Consider the following 19,957-nt stretch of genomic DNA (forward strand, 5'->3'; position numbering starts at 1 on the left):
AGTAAGATTTAAGATCAGTTAACACAAGTATTGACATGAAACGCAAACCCGCTTATGGCAGGCTGCGTTTCCCAAAGACCACATCAGATACTGTCACAAGCATTATTTTGTCACCCTGAATATATTTTACAATTACAATTCTACCAGTCGAGCCCAAGTTGAGACAAACATGTAAGTTTACCCGATATTCCAAATCAACAGTGACTTATAAAATGGTACCCCCATGTTTAAACATCTCAGTCCTTCAGTCAATTGTTACTTGTGTGTCACAATATCAGTCTGTTCAACGAGTGCCCAAATCCAATACTGATTGGTTGTAGTTTGTTGATCAACTATCTCCAAGAATCGAACAGCAGGGGATGGGCTTCGCTCATCTGGTACACGACACACCGAACGATCGTAGGTTTCGTACACGATTGGTTGTTTATCTGCTTCGGTTTCAGCATTACATGCATTACGAACAAAACAATAAATGTGGGGCCGCCATCGTCCTGCATACAATCCTATTAGTTTTTTTAACTTTCCTGCAAACTGTCCTCATCTAATTTAGGTCTATAGTAAGTAAAATGTGGGGCTGCCGTACCGTTTTCACCAGTTTAAATCACAAACCCTTTGAGACAGTTGCGAATTTTAAACTGGCCGAATCAAGTGTGAATGCAAATTGGTTAAGTTTAAATTAAACCTGCCTTCCTGAGCAGAAAACTAAGTAGCAGTAGCAGTTCAGAACTGGTTGGCAAAGTTGGTTTCTTGAAATCAGAACCAAATCCACAAAAGAAGATCAGAATCGGCATCAAGTAAGAAGGGTTCCGAGTCACAGCTAATCAGCCATTGCAGAAGGGTACTTGCCACATGGTGACAAGTAAACAACAATCGACAAGTTCCTACAATTAGTTTTCAGCAAGCGCAAAATGTGTAAGAAGGTGGGCAGTGTAGTGTGTGGAAAAACGTTTGCAAACAAACAAGCGAAGATGTCAACGACGGCACTGCCCACGACAAGAATAACAACAAAATCCCAATCCCACCCGGAAGAATGATTAAATTGTGTTTTGAGGGGAGTGTATGTGAACGCAAAATTTGGTGTTTATGATGTAATAGTTAGCCGGCTGGCTCGCGAACCGTCAGGAACGCCTGCACCGGTCACCCAACTCCGGTGGATTTTAGTGTTCCCTTCGAGAACCAGGGAGGTGAGTTGGACCGTATGTCTAGCACTACATTTATCTAAAGCCATTTAACGCGCCACGCCCTAACTACACCCATACCTAGTGGGAATGTGGCGCGCGAAACCCAAGACCCATTCTGACTTGCCTAGTCTTAGTTTAAAGTGCTACAAGTAATCTAAACCCTAGGCGCATCTAGCTAAAATGTAGCACATCTACCACTATTCTTGGGCATTCCATTCGCTGGACCTGTGAATGACGAATGGAAAAGCCCTTCGGCGCCAAGTTAAGTCTAGAGTTAAGGCCTAAAGTTTGCATTCACGCCCAATTCTGACGACAGCCCCCTATTTCTTACTAACATCCCGTATAATATTTGAAGTTGGGGGTTGGTGACACGAAGATGGAAGACCAGAAGCTTCTGTGTGTCTGTACGATGTTCGGAGCGTTGTCAGGAACCTGCACACATGAACACAATCATTAGAAATTCTGTCTCAATACAATACTGTCCTACACCTGCAAACAACAAGGAAAATGTTGTGTGTGCACCCACATTTATAGGAGCAACATTTACAAGGGCCACGCATAATACTTATGTACGCTTAATGTCTTTTACAGACGTTAAGGGAAGCGGGTTTGTGCACTCTGACCACGCCCCATATATAAAAAGATGGAAAACTGTATTGCCTCAAACAACCAAAAAAAAAACAATTTCGGCTCCAAAAGGCGTAATTAGCATATCATAATCATGGGTGACATATCCATTTGGATATATATGTACAACTGAAGTTTATACTTGGTCTTCGGCCCTTATTCTTAAGTAAACCGACACCATCAGAAGGTTATTTTAGGTCATTTACATGCAGTGGTGGGACTCAAATTTTTTGTCAGTTATATCACAAAAGTCATATTTTTCAGCCGGTTCTGTTACAAAAAGTCCATTGACTGTAACCACTAATACTAACCAGTTCGCTGGTCTCATAAATTTTCGTGAGACGGTTCTACAAAACCGGTGCGAACCGGTTAAATCTCACCTCTATTTACATGTTACATGCCGGAGTAATTACTACAAAGTTTAACCTTCCTAAAATGACAATACCTCCATACATGCGCTAGCACAAATGAACAAAAATTTGTCAACTAAATGGCACTCACCAGTAATTGTGTTGTTGTAGTGTTGTAAGCTGATGTGGTACGGATGCGGGATTTTCTCCGATGTTTTGAGTTTGACCTTGAGATGATGGCAACATATGATTGCGTCACCACGTCGTAGTTGGTTCAGAAAATCTTCGATGTATTTTCCTAAAATGGTACAAACAGAAAGTTATTTCTTATAAGATTGAGTTTCAAAATCTGACATTAGAAATAAATTCATACAGTAAAGCACTTTGCTGCAAATTAACAGCGTAATTGCTTTTCATAATTATTTGTCGCCTAATTAACCGGTCATACCTCCATTTTGTTTTTTGTGAAACGCAACTTGCTATGGCTAGTCAACTGCAACAATGACTTACTTGAAACTCTATGACATCACAAAGCAGTGATGTTTGTTTACAAAAAATGTAGTAATACAAATGACCCTACGCAATGACACGAGGTTTTTTGAAAACCTATTTTCGGCTTGGTGATTGTTTTAGTGCTATTGTGTCGCTATGATTGCTTTCACCAAGCGAAATAAACTCAACTCAATAAAATACCGAAAGGGGTAACGTTATAACAGCAACTTACATGTGGTGTTGTGATGAGCAAATGTCAAACCACAACTGAACGTGGAAATATATGAAGAGCAGACAAGTCGTTTCTGAGTGACGTAGCTGGCAGCGTAATAGAAAATGTTTCCATGGGTTAGGTCAGTCCATTAGAAAGAGCAGACTTGTTTATTGAAATGTCGATGTTGCTTGTTTCTCCTCTTAGGTCAGGTTTTTAGAAACCAACCTGCAATATATGATTGTGTTTATAATGGGCTTCGATTGCAAAATAGATCTTCTGCACATCGTGTTACGTCATAAAGTGCTAATGTTTACATACAAAATCACCAGCACTACAGATGGACCGAACGCTAAGATACCAGACCGAAAATGTAAATTTATCGCAAGAGTTACCTTGGCAAACCATAAGGGAATGAATCCGTCGTGATGGGTGGTGTCAAAAGATAGAGGCAAGTCTTTGCAAAAGATAGAGGCAAGTCTTCGGGGTAGTCTTTGCAATGTCATCTTGAGTGCAGAGCATCCTTTATTATCGTGGTTGCCTCGTAGGGGGACGGATAATGTGTTGTTTAAACGACCAGGACATCAAGACTAGTTCCATTAATATTCGCAGTTGTTTGTTTTCGCCCTTAAATCGAGTTTCAGTAACCAATCTGCAAAAAGATAAACAACGTTTAATGTATGAATGCTGCGTTCATTAAAATGAATATGTAAAAACTGATTCATTAACACAACACTCAGCTAATGCCGGCTGCGTTATATGTTCTTGTTACACTAATAAACTATCTGTAACACTCTTATTGCAACGTTTTCATGCTTATATTGGTTTATGCGTTTCAAAGAAAAAAACTGTGATTGTATTGCAAACGCTGGAAGATGTATAAGCGAACCCACTGCTTAACAAGAAAAGTCACAATAGCGATTGTCTTGGGATGACGCAGTTCGTTTCTAATAAACAGAGGCGCGTTAACGGCAATGAACTGAAACATTTCAACTTTTTGTCGGCATTGTGCATTAGCTGAAATTGGATTACGATTGTTTAAAGCAGGGCATACAACCTGTCCCCCAAAGCTGGCTGAAATGAAGGCTAAAATTTTAGTTGTTTAAAATGGAAAACTGTAAATGTAAACAAACCCGATTCCACACATAATATTCCTACTACTCATGGAAAAGAGTAAATGTACCCTTTACTTTATCTGCAACAAAACAGTTTGCCAAACCATTCTAAATCTAAAGTGTTTATGACGTCACATCAATATAACTGTTTCCTGGTTTTAAAAATTGCGTTTTCTAACAAACCCAACCTTGACAGTTGGACGCGAACGTCTACCAGTAAAAAATCTGTATCTTTTTTAACCAGTGGTTTCCAAATGACGTGCAAATACCAAAAGCGCATCAACACCAAAGCACACATACACGATTAGTATTGCTCTACTCTGTGACTAATTGCAGAAGTACTTTGTTAAATCGTTTCATAATATGCGAATTGCGAATAAATTTGTACCAAGCCTATCCAGCAAAACATACCAATCCCAATACTACTATAAATATGATGTTTTACAAATCCAACGCAAAAGTACATTAAATTTGCGACAAAATTAATATTAAACGAATTCAAACGTTCGACATTTTTGTTTTCATATGTGGTATACAGCGCTATTCCTACCAGTAAAAATTCTTTTGAAAACTTTGCATGCGTAAATATTGTTCATCACGTGCAATTGAACCTTTATGGCGTTTATGACGTCTTTTGTAGACAATTGTTAATAAAAGTCAAGTGGCTGGACGCGCATAAAAACTCAAATGTACAGTTCCAGCAGCCTTATATAAAGGAACTTTTTTTAAATTTTTGAATGACTTTGCGTGTGTTTAATATACAATGCTTAACAAAAAAGTTAATATACAATGCCTAATAAGCAATGACTTGATTCGATAGGAAAAACTTTGCTAGTTGCAAACCATCTCAATAAACAGCACCCTATCAAATCGAAACACCCTGGCTGGTATACACACGGCACTTATAAACACACCAGGCTAAAAACGACACTCTTAACAGACAAAGCAAGGATAAAATAATTAAGTGGGCACGTTCACATGTATAATGTTTGAAACAGTAAACAACTGTTGACGTCCTTGCTGGATACACAACAACTCAACTCAAGTAAAAAGACAACAACAGACTTTCAAAAAAGACTTCAAAATGTACCGGCTAAATTAACTTCCATTCATCTGTTATCTAAAGCTAAACAAGAAAACATAACTTCATCTTTGTCCGGAACACCTACCTATGCGCTTTTGCAACATCAAACCAATTTGTTTTAAGAATGACGACTTACTTAAACACTCTTTTGAGAACAAGTTTGACTGCGAAACAAAGGCGCCCGAGATTTCAATTCCACAGGCAAAAAGCGCCGCTCGCGCAGTCTGCATAGCCATTTGGTGATTAATGCCTTAAACCAGTGGTTCTCAACCTTTTTTTCCTTGCTGCAGCCCTTTCAAATCACCAACCAGTTTTCGCACCCCCTAGGTTTTTGTATTTATACAGAATAGACCTAACCAAACTTTATAATTCAGCATCGTCGCACCCCTTAGGAACAGTTCTCGCACTGGTTAAGAACCCCTGCCTTAAACAGCCCTGTGATAAACATAATATTGCAGTCGTACCATAACTTGCAACCGTTATTTTGTTTTGACACAATCATGGCGACTAAACATGCTCAAAGTCAATCGAGTCAAAGTCAAAGCAATAACACACAATTTAAAACTGCTGGCAAAAAAACGCCACTTGGGTAATAAGCACAGTTCGCATCAAAAAAGGCTAAAAACTGCAAACTTTGACTCTATAATATTGCTATGTGACTACTTGCAACCTTACATTAGTCAACTGTTTTGACACTATGCGATTAAATTTGTATTAATTCCACTACAACTGTACTATTAGGTTTTACAAGTTAAACCGTCTAAAATCGGTAATACATGAGAATAAAGAAACCAACTAATTTACCTATCTGTGTTTTTTGCATAATGCATCTTCTCATTTTTGTCTCTTTTTTCTCAACTTACGTTCACTCCAGTTGAAGATAAACAACACGAAAACACAGTTTGGTGAATGTATTGCAGACATACTTGATGACTGTCAAAGCTTTTTCTATAAATAAACGATTGTTACGTTACAAGTATGCCAATTCGAACTTACAGATTTTCGGCTAGAATGGACGAAAACAATACTTAGACAATCGCCAAACAGTCAAACAATACAACACTTCTTTTAAACAATAATAAACTTCATCTTAGCACTAAAACTTACCTCAAATCAGCGCACGTCAACTTTTAATTCCAAAAATCTTCAAGATCAAGGAAGAGCGCCGCCATTTTGCTGCTTCTTTGAGCTTCATCACTTCGAAAGGAAGTCCGCAGACGAAATGATCATGTGACTGTAACCTTCCGCCAAAACTGACGTACTAATAGTTTGGACCAATCAAGAGCTTTTACGTAATGACTTGCTGGTTCTCTTTGTTTGAGGACGACCGCATCCGCCATTTTGTTCAAAATCGTGAAAATTCAGCATTTTTTAACCCATTAGCCACAAAAACAATACTTTAGCCATATATACCATGTTTTAGTCCATTTTTATTGTAGTTTTATTCAAATTAATGTTTAAAACCTAGTAAAACTAAAAACACGCCGAGTGGTTGATTGTAAATTGACTTTAAGACAGTAATCATTAGCAAGAAGTCTAAAAATGCAAGAAAGGTTGAATGAGGTTTTTTTTATTGCTAGTACTGAATTAAAATGTATTCCAGTGTTGGCTACTACCAATAAACTGTGAACAAAGTGAAATAAAATTTACCGCTGTATATCAGCCTATAACACAAGGCAGTTCGGCATATCAAGTTTTTAAAAGTAAAAATTAGATTTACCACACACAATAACAGTTTATTGCCCACATACGATCACCAGCCAAAAACGAGCCTTCTGTTCGTGACATCACTTTGATTCATTGTTGCCACTCCGTTTTTCTAGTTTAAAGCAACAGCCCAAACTGTGTTTAACATGCTTATGTCGCAGTTGCTGTATAAATGTCGCCGAATATTATTTGTTCATGTGGAAGAAACAACCGTCGTGAACCCAACTACAATTATAGCCTAACTATTCTACTTATAGGTTTTGTCTCTGTGAAAAAAGACATAAGTCGAAGCCCCGTTGGTGTCGACGAATATTATTTTATTATGTGGAGAAAACGCTGTGATTATAATTATTTGTAGACGACAAGAAATAGGCTTCTGCTGCGACATAAACATAATGTACGTATGTCGGAGGTTTATTGGTCATGTGTCGCGTGTGTAAATAAAACATCCTGGGAATTAGGTTCACCCTGGCCAGGGTTGGGTAACGAGTCCAATCAGTCGAGTCTCAAGTCAAGTCAAGTCAGTAGCGGTTCGAGTCCCAAGTCAAGTCGAGTCACTAGGGGTTCGAGTCTCAAGTCGAGTCAAGTCAAATGAGGTTCGAGTCTCAAGTCGAGTCAAGCCACTAGCGGTTCGAGTCAAGGCAAGTCCCAAAACGTTTTTGCAAGGAAAGGTTAAAGGTTTAGATGTTAATCTAGTTGAATGGTTCATCGCGACTTTTTTACCTTAACAACGGACACCGCTTCATTACAGTGAACATCTCCCATCAACGTCCCTTTCTTAAAGTAGGGTCAACTTTAATGCAACACGTTAATTGACACTCATTAAACAGCGTGGAAAAGAACGTCAATCTGTTCAAACGAGTTTTTCAAAACCAAAAATTCATATTTTACTGCATGCGCTAGAGCGTTTCTTCAGTATTATAAGTGCTTATAAAAGCGGATACTTGGCCTTGACATGTACTGCATTCGATTACCTTAACCCAAGCAATAAGTACAACGCTTAATGTCAGCGTAAGAAAGTTTGTGCATGTAGCAGCGACTTCGGACTCGAGTCTCCCCATCACTGACCCTGGCTCAATGGCAAGAAAACTATTCATCAACTTTCAACTATGATGGATGGAATGCATATTGATCAGCCGTATGTGTCAGGAGAACTGAAGGACGTGCAGTTTAGCGTGTCTGCAAATACGGTAAGGCTATTCTGTAGTTTAGCGAAAGTTGTGCAAGATTGACATAATAATGGTGGTTTGAACAACGATTTACAAAATTAACTGAAAGATGGTTATGTGATAACCAATATGGCCACCATTAATCATTTTGTTCTTCTTTTTAACTTTGCTTAGAAAGTTTACCATTGAATTTAACTGCCACAAAATCCGTAGCCCAGTAAGCTGTATATTAACATGATGTGATGCAGGGTTTTGAAGAGGTGCCTATCAGACGATAGCGTCACCTTCTGAAACAAACGTAAGGTTATTCCCCATTATAAGCAACAGGGTCATGTTGTTTATGTTTGGATTGTTGAAAGTGCAGGTGTACCGGTATGCATTTTTGTTTCATTTAAAAATTATCTACTCACAGGCTGTTTTTTGTTTATGCCTTTGGAATGACCCAGGGTCTTAGTAATCTTAAATTTTGCATGCACAATCTTAATTTTGTTTTTCCAGATTCTGGTATTATTCCAATTACAAACCCTCACCCAACCCGTATAGCTTTGGCCATCAGGGCTTTCAAAAGTCCACAAAATTAAAAATTTTGTAAAACCATATTCAATCCCTTCACAACTTCCTGCCGTGTGATAACATGCGGTATTATAGTACCACCGCCTTTATATCATCATATCGCTAAAGTAAATGTGCACCTACCATTATACGGGTGCACCAAGCAAAATAAAGTTGCACCAAGCAAAATAAAGTTGCACCAAGCAAAATAAAGTTGCACCAAGCGAAATAAAGGTGCACCAAGCGATATAAAGGTGCACTAAGCGATGTAAAGTTGCACTGAGCGATATAAAGGTGCACCAAGTGATCCAAGCAATCCTGTATATTTTAGATGCACTGTCATTTGAAATACTAAAAATCCCAAAATACATCATGTTCACTCAAATGTTGTGACTTGTCTGTTCCTTACGTTTTCAAAACTGAAAACCTAATGTACCTTGTATCACACTTATATAAAGGGACGTATTATTATGTGTTATCTATATTTTGATTTTAGGAAATAACTAGAGACTAAGATCTATAATTCAGCGCACCTATTTCCTATCTTGTTGGCATGGGATCTATTAAAAAGAAAATCAATGAATTTGTAACTGCTTGCCTTGTATGAAAACAAGATAACTCTTTGCATTCAAACTCACTTGGAACATGACCGAGTTATCCAAGCAGAATAGAAAGTATATCCTGGTAATGTATAAAATCATAAATTTTAGCAGTTAGGAGTTCCTAGTCTAACAGTGTATGCTATTGTTGTAAATTGCAGTTATAAACTATACTAACAAAAATGCATTTGTGCAGAAAAATGGGGGCATCAGAAAGTTTATTCACAGGAATCCAAATACGTTTGCTGTGTTCACCTTTGAAGTAAATTTGTTTCACTCCACATTACACAAAGTGAAGCAGAAGTTACAGACCCCACTCAGCCTGTCGTGAAAACCAATTAACCTGATCCTCCGGCAGACTCAACAATTAATAGCAAGTAAGAAATTTTTACCAATTTATAATACTAGTGTTTTATTATGGATGAAAACACATATTGTTTTTGTCTGTGTGTTTGGTCAAGAAAGAGTACTTAAAACGTTTCAAATTTACACACATGTTGCGTAGTTATCCAAAGCTGATCCTCTCAAAGTTCTGAATGACCCAGCGGTTCATCCACATGTCAAATTTTAAAATGGTTGCAGTTAAAGTACATGATCCTTGAGTTTCATATTTTGTCCGTTGGTCCATTGTAAAGTATTCTAAAGACAAATATTCATTTTTAGGTTCACCATTCCTTCAGGTCAGAAATACAAGCCCAACAATGCTGAAATTTGAAACAGTTTTTTGCAGTAGGTTCCTTGTTTCTTGTTTGTAGATGTCGCAAAACACTGTTTTTTTGTCACAATAGACCTTACATATTACTAGGCAGTCTTTTTGGTAATTAGAAACCACCTGTTTTAGCGCAACAATGTCATATGGTACTGTTGATTAACATAAAGGTAAAAAATGAACTAGAATTTTTGTAAGCCATAGTGAATTGTCATTAAATGGTAATTGTCACCTTGACCGTTGCACAACTGTCAAGTCCCTGAAGGTCAACTTGTAGGAATGGCAAACCACAGTAAACATTTTTTTGTCACAACATAGCTTCTTTTTTTGACAAATCAATTTGGGAAACAATATGTTATGTATAACTTAGGCAATATGTTATTGTTGAATACTAACAACGGCATGCTATTGAAAACGATGTCAAAAGGTCATTAATGGTTGTTTGCACTGCAAGGGTTACTGCAGGACAATATACGTGAAGAACAATATCGAGGTCAAAACTATTAGACTTAAGTGAAGAACAATATCGAGGTCAAAACTATTAGACTTACGTGAAGAACAATATCGAGGTCAAAACTATTAGACTTAAGTGAAGAACAATATCGAGGTCAAAACTATTAGACTTAAGTGAAGAACAATATCGAGGTCAAAACTATTAGACTTAAGTGAAGAACAATATCGAGGTCAAAACTATTAGACTTAAGTGAAGAACAATGTCGAGGTCAAAACTATTAGACTTAAGTGAAGAACAATATCGAGGTCAAAACTATTAGAGATTTAATTCGCAGAACATTGAAAGTATTTCTAAAGCCTTTTTAAGTTTGTTAACATTTCCCATAAACACGTGCATGGGAACCCATTCGTTTTTGTTTGCAAAAACTATCATTTGTGGTCAATTGGTGTGTATAGTAAATCGGTAAATAGGATATATATAGAATATACAAAGTGGAAATATATAGGAAAGCCACCTTTCTAGTTTGTAAACAAAAAACATTTAGACACTTTGTGGGCATATAAAAGTGTAATAAAAACCTGTGATGCAGCATTAACAGCAAAAGTTTGTGCACACCTGTCCAAACTGGTGCCAATTATTTTGGTTTTGTCAAGTTTATCTGCTAGTTGTGAAAGGGTTTCAGCAGAATAAACTGCATCAACACAAAGCTCAGATTAGCCTCAGTGGTCTTCAGTTAAAAATATTGAAGCATTTACCCCTAGCATGCAACTACATTTTGCGCCAGTGGGCAATATAACCATTTTCGAACATTAAACGAGGGCCATACATTTGTACACAATAAATTTGAAATTCTTCCAAAGCATCAATACCTTTATTTTCCTAAACATACAGAGTTTGATCGCAACACTGGTTTTCACCACAAAATAATTGTTTACTAGACAAAGGAAATTATTACATTATATTCGGAAGACTTGCAACCATCCACCGGTTAGAAAAACGCTGGTTTAGCTTATATATACTTGTTACGTATAGTATGGAAACCTAGAATTTTACCAAAAACTAGTGGAAAATTTTGCTAAATTCCCAGAAGTTATGCATTTTTTCTCTGAATCGGTATGTTGGTAAGGGCCACGTAGATAAAGCTAAAACGTATGTGCTAATAAAAATTTTAGAATGCTACCAAACTCCAGAAATGTTTTTGCATCCTTGTTCTAACAATATCTATTTGACTAAAGTTTGGACAGTGTTTTGTATTTACCATTGTAGGTTGTTGCTTGCTATGTTTCCCCTGAAAGCCATAAAAGTCACCCAAGAACAAGCAAGCTTTGTAAGTTTTCACTTAGTATAGGGAAAAAATCGATTAGATTAAAGCACCAACCTTCTTATTAAGTAACTAGTGTTTCAGAGTAGGTTTCATAAAATTTATACTTTGCCTGTTTGGAGAGCATGTCTTTTTTCCTGCATGGCGACCTATTACAATACCCTGCCATGTAATATAACACAGTGAATGTGTAAACATACAAGTGTATTTGCTACATTAAAACCTACAGGTGTAATTGCTTTATTAGAAGCAACTGGGATCGGCCTTAAGATATATGCAGAGCAGCGATTCCAGTTGTTGATTAATGTTCATCTTAACTACGAAGCAGACATGTGCAGCATACAAGGCAGGCAACGGTGTTTGTGATTCGACTTTCGACAAGTTCGCCACTGAGCCTATGTAGCTCAGTTAGTAGCACGCGAGCCCTGGAAAGACTCCTCTTGTGTATTTGAATCCCACCGCAGGTTAGATTTTTCCAGCCTACACCTTGCCATACGGTAGTAAATGCTTGTCTAACACCTGAATGGGCCTGTCGGACAGTGATTTAGAAGCAAGTAGTATATTATTATTTTTTTAGATCCTACTAGGGCTGTTATCAAATAAAGGTTTTTAATTTTTCAAATAAACAAATAATTTTTTTCTTTCAAATCAAATAATCAAATAATTGAAATAATTTCGAATACCTGATACATAAGGCCCAGAGTCATTAATAAATAAGGATTGTAAATCCCAGTTGAAATTACTAAACTAATTTTGTAAGCTTGTAGTCATTAAATCTAGGCTACGTCTCTTTCTGTTTAATGTGATGAATTAGTACAGAAAGAGACATGCTTCAGTTATGCTCGGTAATTTGGCAAACCATATGTATTTCTGTCAGTATCTTGTCTCTTTATTACAACAGCTTTGTCTTGGATACTTGCTTAATTGAATTGTAAACTATAACATTTTATTCACTTGCTTGAATAACTTAAATTATTCCTGGGTGTGACTTATACCGAAATGAATAGTAAATTGTCCTGCTTTTTTGTCCAACATTTTTGGAGGAATGGGTTCATGAACATTATTATAATTAAGGCTGAAAAACATATGTTGCAGTGTTTCTGTGTAACCTCTATTTCACAAAAAGTCATCAATGAGTTTAATTTTGCACATATATCGAGTTGTACTGCGTAAGGAAAAATTGTTTGATTATTTGAAATGTGTAAAAAATTATTTGATAAATTTTCAAATGTCTAAAAATTTCAAATAATCAAATAAATATTTGTTTGATAACAGCCCTAGATCCTACTGGCCATGACTCTCAATTTGACAACATGCTTGTAATTGACTATTCCAAACATTCTGACACTGATGTTTATACATGCTTCAGAAAAACATTGCTGGTTCAGTTATGTTTGAACTAACCTCAGATTACAAGGTACATTTGTTTATTTTTTATCAGTCAACCCAGGAAGTAGGTTGAAGAAATGGTTTTGTTTCCTTTTCATGCCTTGTCTTTTGTTATAACATCTATCTGGGCTAAAAAAAATTCAGCACTTTATTTGTGTCTGTGCAGTAAAGCTGAAATTTTTGCTGATACCAATGGCCATCTTTCTAAAAAATTGCTTGTCTGGTCCAGGTGACCAGTTTTGTTCACATTATTTTTTTTTACAGCAATTTGGCAAAAAGGATAGTAGAATAACTGGTGTTCCTAGTAGAATAATTGTTCCTGTCCTTACAACTGCGAAAAATATCTGACCGGATACTGGCAGTCGAGTGCTGGTGTACTGGTCCACAGTTTAAGTAGCACAGTGTTCATGTACTGATTATCAGTATTACTGTAACAACAACTGTTTTTTTCAGTGCTACCTGTTGTTGGGATTTTAGAATCAAAAAGATGTGGCGAAGGACAAAATATAACATGGTTTTGTCCAATTCAAAGTCACCCATTTTCCTCTGTTTTTTGGAATAAAGATGAAGTAAAGATGACCAGTTCAATCAGAATGGTATGTTGACTAAAAATCTGCCATATAATCCTATGTATGTGAAAATGTTTAACACTGGGATATAACTTTATTACTGGTTAGGTTTTCTAAATGGTTCCACCTCTTTTGAAGATCAAAATCAAATTTAACAAAATGTATCTTTATTTTTGTAGAAGGAAAACGATTTGCAGGTTTATTTCTTTAAATGGGGAAGTATTTTCTTGATAAAAATATCACCTGATGTGTTGAACAACAAACAGTTACCTGTTTTTGTTTGTTTGCTTATGTGGATAATTTTTTTTATTTCAACACAAGCTTTATTTATCGCTTCACAAATAACTCAATACTTGCCATAAAAAAATAACTCTTAATGTATTTTAAGTGCTCTATGTCGCAAAGAATGCATTAAGGTTGTGGAAAGTTTTATGTCTGGTTTTAATGATACATTTACCTGGTATGTTGGCAAAATGTAAAAACTAAAAAATAAGAAAATTTGTGAGAGGTTTAACGACGTGGTAAACAGTAAATCAAACAGAATTGAAAGTGAAAATTTAGACTGATATATATGGGATTGATTTGGTCTTGGCCAGCTAGTGATGGGACGAGTACCCGGTACTCGATACTCAGTATCGATGGTATCGAACGATTTCAGTGGTATCGATACTCGTACTCGGTATCGAAATATTTTGTCTCAGTTTTCGTAACCAACGTACGAGTACCAAAGGCCGAGTTACACCATAAGAATACAGGCAAATTTATGCCAATATTTGCTTCAGAAAGCACAAAATTGAAAAAATTTTCTACGTATATCTTTTTCTCTATTGCGTGGAGATTAAATTTTTCTGCATGTGTGTGTGCACGCCTGTACCCCGACCATGGTAGACAAATTAGCCAGTGAAATACAACTAAGTACAACACTACACTTAAGTACTCGGTAATCGTACTCGGTATCGAAGGTATATACATGTGGTACTCAGTATCAGTACTCACTTCAAAACCTGGTATCGTCCCATCACTATGGCCAGCTCCACGTCAGAAGTTACTGACCCCTGCCTTTCAACTACACTAATGTTTTCAATCTATGTTGACAACTTTAATTCTCTATTCCAGATCTTTGGATGGCTGCACTAGCCAATACGACCACTGCACTGATGAGACCTTGCTCAAAACTGATTTGAAACTGTGTGCAATGTCTGCAGGTTAGGCAAAGGGGATTGTGCAATAGTGAATGTGGTCAAATCTGATGTAGGAAGTTATTACTGCAAAGCCAGAAATTTGCAGCAGAAGGAAATTCTTACAAAGCAAGATTGTTTGTTGCAGGTAAAGTGAATTTGATGTGGGCAAGATTAAGTCTTTCTTTTAAGATACAAATAGATACTTTTTTCTGATTATATGTTGAAGAGTTTTATAAATTTTGTAGTATTGCACCTCTAGTACATGTTACATACCGTTAAATACCAGTATTTTAACAAACATAATGCCACAAACTGGCCTTGAAAGTGGATTACATACAAGGATTATGTTACCTGGAAGTGCACCACTGAAGGATGTGTGCATTAAAAGTTAGGGAAAAAGTTTTTTTATTTGTGGGTTTTCGGGTTACAACTCCCCTAACATCATCTGGACAGAAATTGGAGGAGGGGTAAATTTAACTTTTTCAGAAACCAAAGCAATTCTAAAGTATAATATTGGGTAATTTAATCAAAAACATAACTGCCAGTGAACTTGTGTATTAATATACATCATGCAGACGTTTTGTGTTTTACTCTTCAAGTCTGTGTATAGCAGTGTTTCTCAATCTTATAAGGTTCGCGTACCACCTGTCAACTTTTTTCTATCGCTGCGTACCACCTAAACCAGTGGTTTCCAACCTTTTTGTAGTCACGACCCCCTTGTATCAATTAAAAGTCTGCGGATCCCAACTTAATTTACCGCAGACCTTTTTGTTTCACGTTTCTTCCAGTATACGTTATTATGCTTTTGGGGCATTTTAATTCACCTTCACAGTCCTTTAATTTTACTGAAGTTTCTGTAATGTAGCGGATAACACAACAAATCGTTACATTTTTTGGTATATATAACTTGACACAACACTTAATTGTCTCGCGTACCACCTGAAAAGGTTACAAATTTTGGGGTAATTAGTTTTAGAAATGTCATAAACGTTGTTAAATTAAAGTTTTGTGTCACCTGTGTTTAAAACCCAACTAAATCCAGGTCTGGTGAATTTGAATGCCGAATGACAGAAGATGAAAGTCCCAGTGTCAGTTTGTCAAAGTGCATCCGAATAAATGTTGTTAATTTGTCAGTTATAATTGAATCGCCACATGATGAAACTGCCTATGACGGGGACACAGTTGACATGTGCATCTCGAGAATAATAGTGGACTGGTAAATCGATTGCAACTTACCACTAGGCTGCCCAACAGGATTTGTTGTTTAGTTCAGCGGTTCTCAACCTTTTTGAGTTTGCGGACCGGTAAACTTTGAAAACATTTTTTTTCGGACCGGTGGACTTGCAAATGTAATTATGACAAAAATATGCAATTCAAAAGAAGTATGAAAAAATTCAATTCAATTTAATGAGAAGTTTGCTATTGTTTGTTTGATATCATACGTGTAAAACGCGGTTCCAATAAAGTTTCTGCAAGACGAAGTAGAGCAGTGACTTACAGATGATTTCTCTGCCTTCAACATCTTGCATTTTGCAAATGAGATACAAAATTGTCATATATTTGCCGGACCGGCAGAAAAGTTGATGCGGACCGGCAGCGGTCCGTGGAACGGCGGTTGAGAACCACTGGTTTAGTTTGTCCGAATCTTTATGCAACTCTTTATTTATCATGTGAAATACTTCAAACAAACAAATTAAATACCTATTTAGAAATGTTTTGTGAATCAAAATTTTTATCTGTTGCCAGGTTGTGTGGAAATATGGGAGCATATTTAAAGATACAGCTCTTTCCAACCTTTCTCACAATGCTCAATGGTACTCTTGAGTTACCCCATGTTAAAATGTCTGTTGTTGGGATCTGCCCCCATCAAGTTTGTGGATTTTCTGCTTCAGGTACAAGATTTCACATGTAAGTGATTGCTTATTTGACATTGTCAATAGCTAAAAACAAAGAAAAAAAGTTTAGTCTTGGAAATTGTCATGTTTGTTTTAATGCCGGAGTACAAATTTATTTTTAAAACAGTTGTAAAACAAGTCTCTATTTAAAATAATATTTTGAACTAAATCCACCGAATCGGCTTAGTTGGGGTTCAACCCAAACTGAATATTTGGAAGTTTTGCTGAACAAATTCAACCAAATCATTAATGCTGTGACACAAAGTCATATACTGCAAGAGATTAAATTTAAAGTATTTTTTCCATTACAATAATGATACAAAAAGAATACAGACAAAGCTTTCTAATAATTTGTCCTTAAGAATCTATAATAACTTAAACATTTGTTTTTTGTCAGTAGCTAATCCGCACAAACATGTGTGGGGCCCATTTATTTTTGCTTGCATAAACAATCATATGTGTAGATCAAATGATGTGTATAGTAAACCCCCATCCAATAAAGAAGCAGCAATTGTGATTGGTCAGTTTTTGGTATGTGACTTGTGTAGAATCATTCAATTATGCATAGCAGTAGAAATGAAAATATTTTCGAATTGGGTGAAATATTTTTATCAAAGGCACCTAGATTGTTTCCAAATATTGAAGAAGACATTCTTGTCATGGTAATAAAATTGGACACACAAAATCGAGTATTTTTTTCAATTATGGGCCCCCTTTCTAAAAGGTACACATTTTGATTTCACTTCATTTTTTGTCTTGTGGTTTGCCATGAAATGTTTGAGTGATGTATAGGTAAAATATTATAAATTTTTAAAATGGTTTAAACTTTGACAAGCAATTGGCGGCTGTTGGTGAAATAAAGACCTGTGATGCTGCCAGTATGGGGTAAAGGTTGTGCATCACTGCTTTAGATAAACAATGAAAAAGTAACTATCCTAAACTTATAATTTTGATAGTTACCCTTTCCTTTAGAAGACACGTTTAGTTTCTGTCTAACGTTGGTTTGTTCCACACATTTGGTCAAGCAAAGGTGCTTCGAACTCATTCAAATTTACACACACGTTAGGTAGTTGTTCAAAGTTGATCCTCCCAAACTTTGACCCAGGATGACCCAGCGGCTCCCCCATCAGCACCCAAGTGGTTTTACAAGCTTTCTTTTTAATTTGACAGCGATATCCTGGAAGTAAATCAAGATGAAATAACTTTGACAGGCATAGACGAAGAAGCTTTCGCTGATTTGCTGAAATATATGTACACAGGTACATGTCTGTTTAGCCTTCATAATCGTTTTTGCTTTGGAATTTTGGTTTTGAACAATTTCATTCACTTCATTAACCATTTGTTGCTTTTTAGGGGATAAGTGTCTAGCAGAGTTGTAGTTAGCTAAAGCCTTCTGAAAATTTGTAGACATTTAATATTCAGCTACTTTTCTCTAGTAAAACTTAACATTAATTTACCCTGTTGACATATCATTTATGTTGCAATTTTTTGTAGCATCATAGGTGTTTTGTTTTCTGTGCCATCACTCATCACAATATAATGCTCTTTAACATTTAAAACTGTTTGCTAAACTACATGTACACAGGAACTGTCCTGTTTAGCCCTCATAACCGTTTTTGTTTTGCAGACCTTGTTTGGAACAATTTTATTTTGTTAATCTTATTTTAACATCCAAGGTCTAGTAGAGTTGCAAAATCTTGCTTTATAAGTTTTTTACTGTTTCTGTGTCGGTCAATTTATGAGGCTAAATCTTTCAAATTAAAATTGTTGCAACACACATGCATATGTAATGTACAAGATGGTGGTGTTAGATAGCAACAATTGACTGTTAAGGTGAAGGACTAATAATGTGACAATGACAAAATGTAAATATATAAAGCCCCAATACATTATTTGTGACACTAGTACCTGATATGTCATATTGTAGTTACTAGTAAACAGTTTTTGTTTGCACCTCATTTAAGTTTGTTTTTCATGTTACTGTCTGTAAAGTGTGGTAAATAGTTTCATTTTCTTACTTGCATTTTTAAAATTAAACATTTTGCTTCTCTATCTCTGGGTTCTATGTCAAGACAGCAAACAAAAACAATTAGGCAGCTATGTTTGAGACTTCACGTTTCTTGTCATGCTGTTTTTAAGGTGAGGTATATAATTACAATTTGCTACTTGCTTGTTTTGGTTAAACTGGTTCCCAAGGGAGGAATTTTAAAACTTGCCGGGAGAGTTTGCTTTAATTTGTACATGCAGTTTGTAAATAGACATTTTGCTTTAAGAATGTAACCTGTAAAGTTGATAATACCATTTTTGTTACATCTTATTTGTCAGTAATTGCCGATTTTATTGATTCCCGCTTTTCTTCACTATAACTTGTGTTGTAACCTAGTGCGTTGTGTGACGTAACAATCGACTGCCAGTTTTGTGTAATAACCAGGGCTGCCAAAGCTTGGGTTTTGCCCCAAGATCTTGGGTTTTTACTTGACGTCTTGGGTTCTTGGGTTTTATTTTGAAAATTATAGCAATTCTTGGGTTTTGAGTCTTATTGATGAAATAGATATATGTAAGAACTATTTTAACGAGAAAAGTTTTTCGGGTAGCTTCACTGTTTGGGCCATTTTATCATCTCTTTTATTTTCTCTCTATTCTAGACCTTAATTCTTTCTAGATAAGTATACAGTGAAAGCAATCGTTACACTTAAAAATGCAAATAGATCAATGTTCGTTAAACATAAAAACTGCGAACCATCAAAGAAGTTTTAAAGCTTTTAAATATACTGTAGACATTACTAATTTTATGAAAAAGAAAACAGATGATGATCATCAAACAGCCAAGAGTGAACTGGCGATTGCTGCATATTTTATTGAACATAATATTCCCTTTGCTTGCATTGACCATTTCCTACCAAAAGTTCGTAAAGTTGCATTTCCGGACTGTAAATTGTCAAATATTTGTCAATGAAACGAGTAAATTTCATAATTAATTGCATTTCTAACCACATTTTGCAATCTTGGGTTTTCATTTAAATTCTTGGGTTATTTTGCTGTGAGTCTTTTGGTTTTGTTAAAATTCTCATTGGCATAATGCTCTTTAACATTGTTGTAGAAAAGGCTGTTTATTGTCGTGTTGACGATTATTGGTGAGTCACTTTGTATATATGTGTGTAATGACTCAATATTGTGAATTACCATAACGAATGCTAACCGCTGTGAACTTGACCTAAAATGTCATTTCCCCTTTTTAATAGTCGTACTGTACGTGTAGTTGGATTTATTTAAGTTGCTTAAGTTGTATTTGTTTGCGCAGCGTTCTTGTACGATATTCACGTGAAGCGTGACCTTTTCCACACTGTCGCTC

The 19,957-nt window shown here is 36.1% G+C and overlaps 2 long non-coding RNA genes across 2 annotated transcripts; one reads left to right on the forward strand and one right to left on the reverse strand.

The window, feature by feature from the left end:
• Positions 1 to 2,408: 2,408 nt before the first annotated feature.
• LOC145218404 (uncharacterized) lies at positions 2,409 to 3,301 on the reverse strand. Its single transcript, XR_013857589.1, has 3 exons — positions 3,257 to 3,301; positions 2,883 to 3,089; positions 2,409 to 2,456 (listed from the first exon to the last, which is right to left on the reverse strand). It is a non-coding gene; the product is annotated as an uncharacterized LOC145218404 (long non-coding RNA).
• Positions 3,302 to 7,288: 3,987 nt separating this feature from the next.
• Positions 7,289 to 19,436, forward strand: LOC145218596 (uncharacterized). Its single transcript, XR_013857665.1, has 7 exons — positions 7,289 to 9,172; positions 9,284 to 9,464; positions 9,751 to 9,816; positions 13,414 to 13,556; positions 14,646 to 14,855; positions 16,457 to 16,618; positions 17,776 to 19,436. It is a non-coding gene; the product is annotated as an uncharacterized LOC145218596 (long non-coding RNA).
• The last annotated feature ends 521 nt before the right edge of the window (positions 19,437 to 19,957 follow it).

This window comes from Phallusia mammillata, chromosome 3, assembly GCF_965637545.1.
Source record: "Phallusia mammillata chromosome 3, kaPhaMamm4.hap1.1, whole genome shotgun sequence".
In the NCBI taxonomy this organism is placed as follows: Eukaryota; Metazoa; Chordata; class Ascidiacea; order Phlebobranchia; family Ascidiidae; genus Phallusia; species Phallusia mammillata.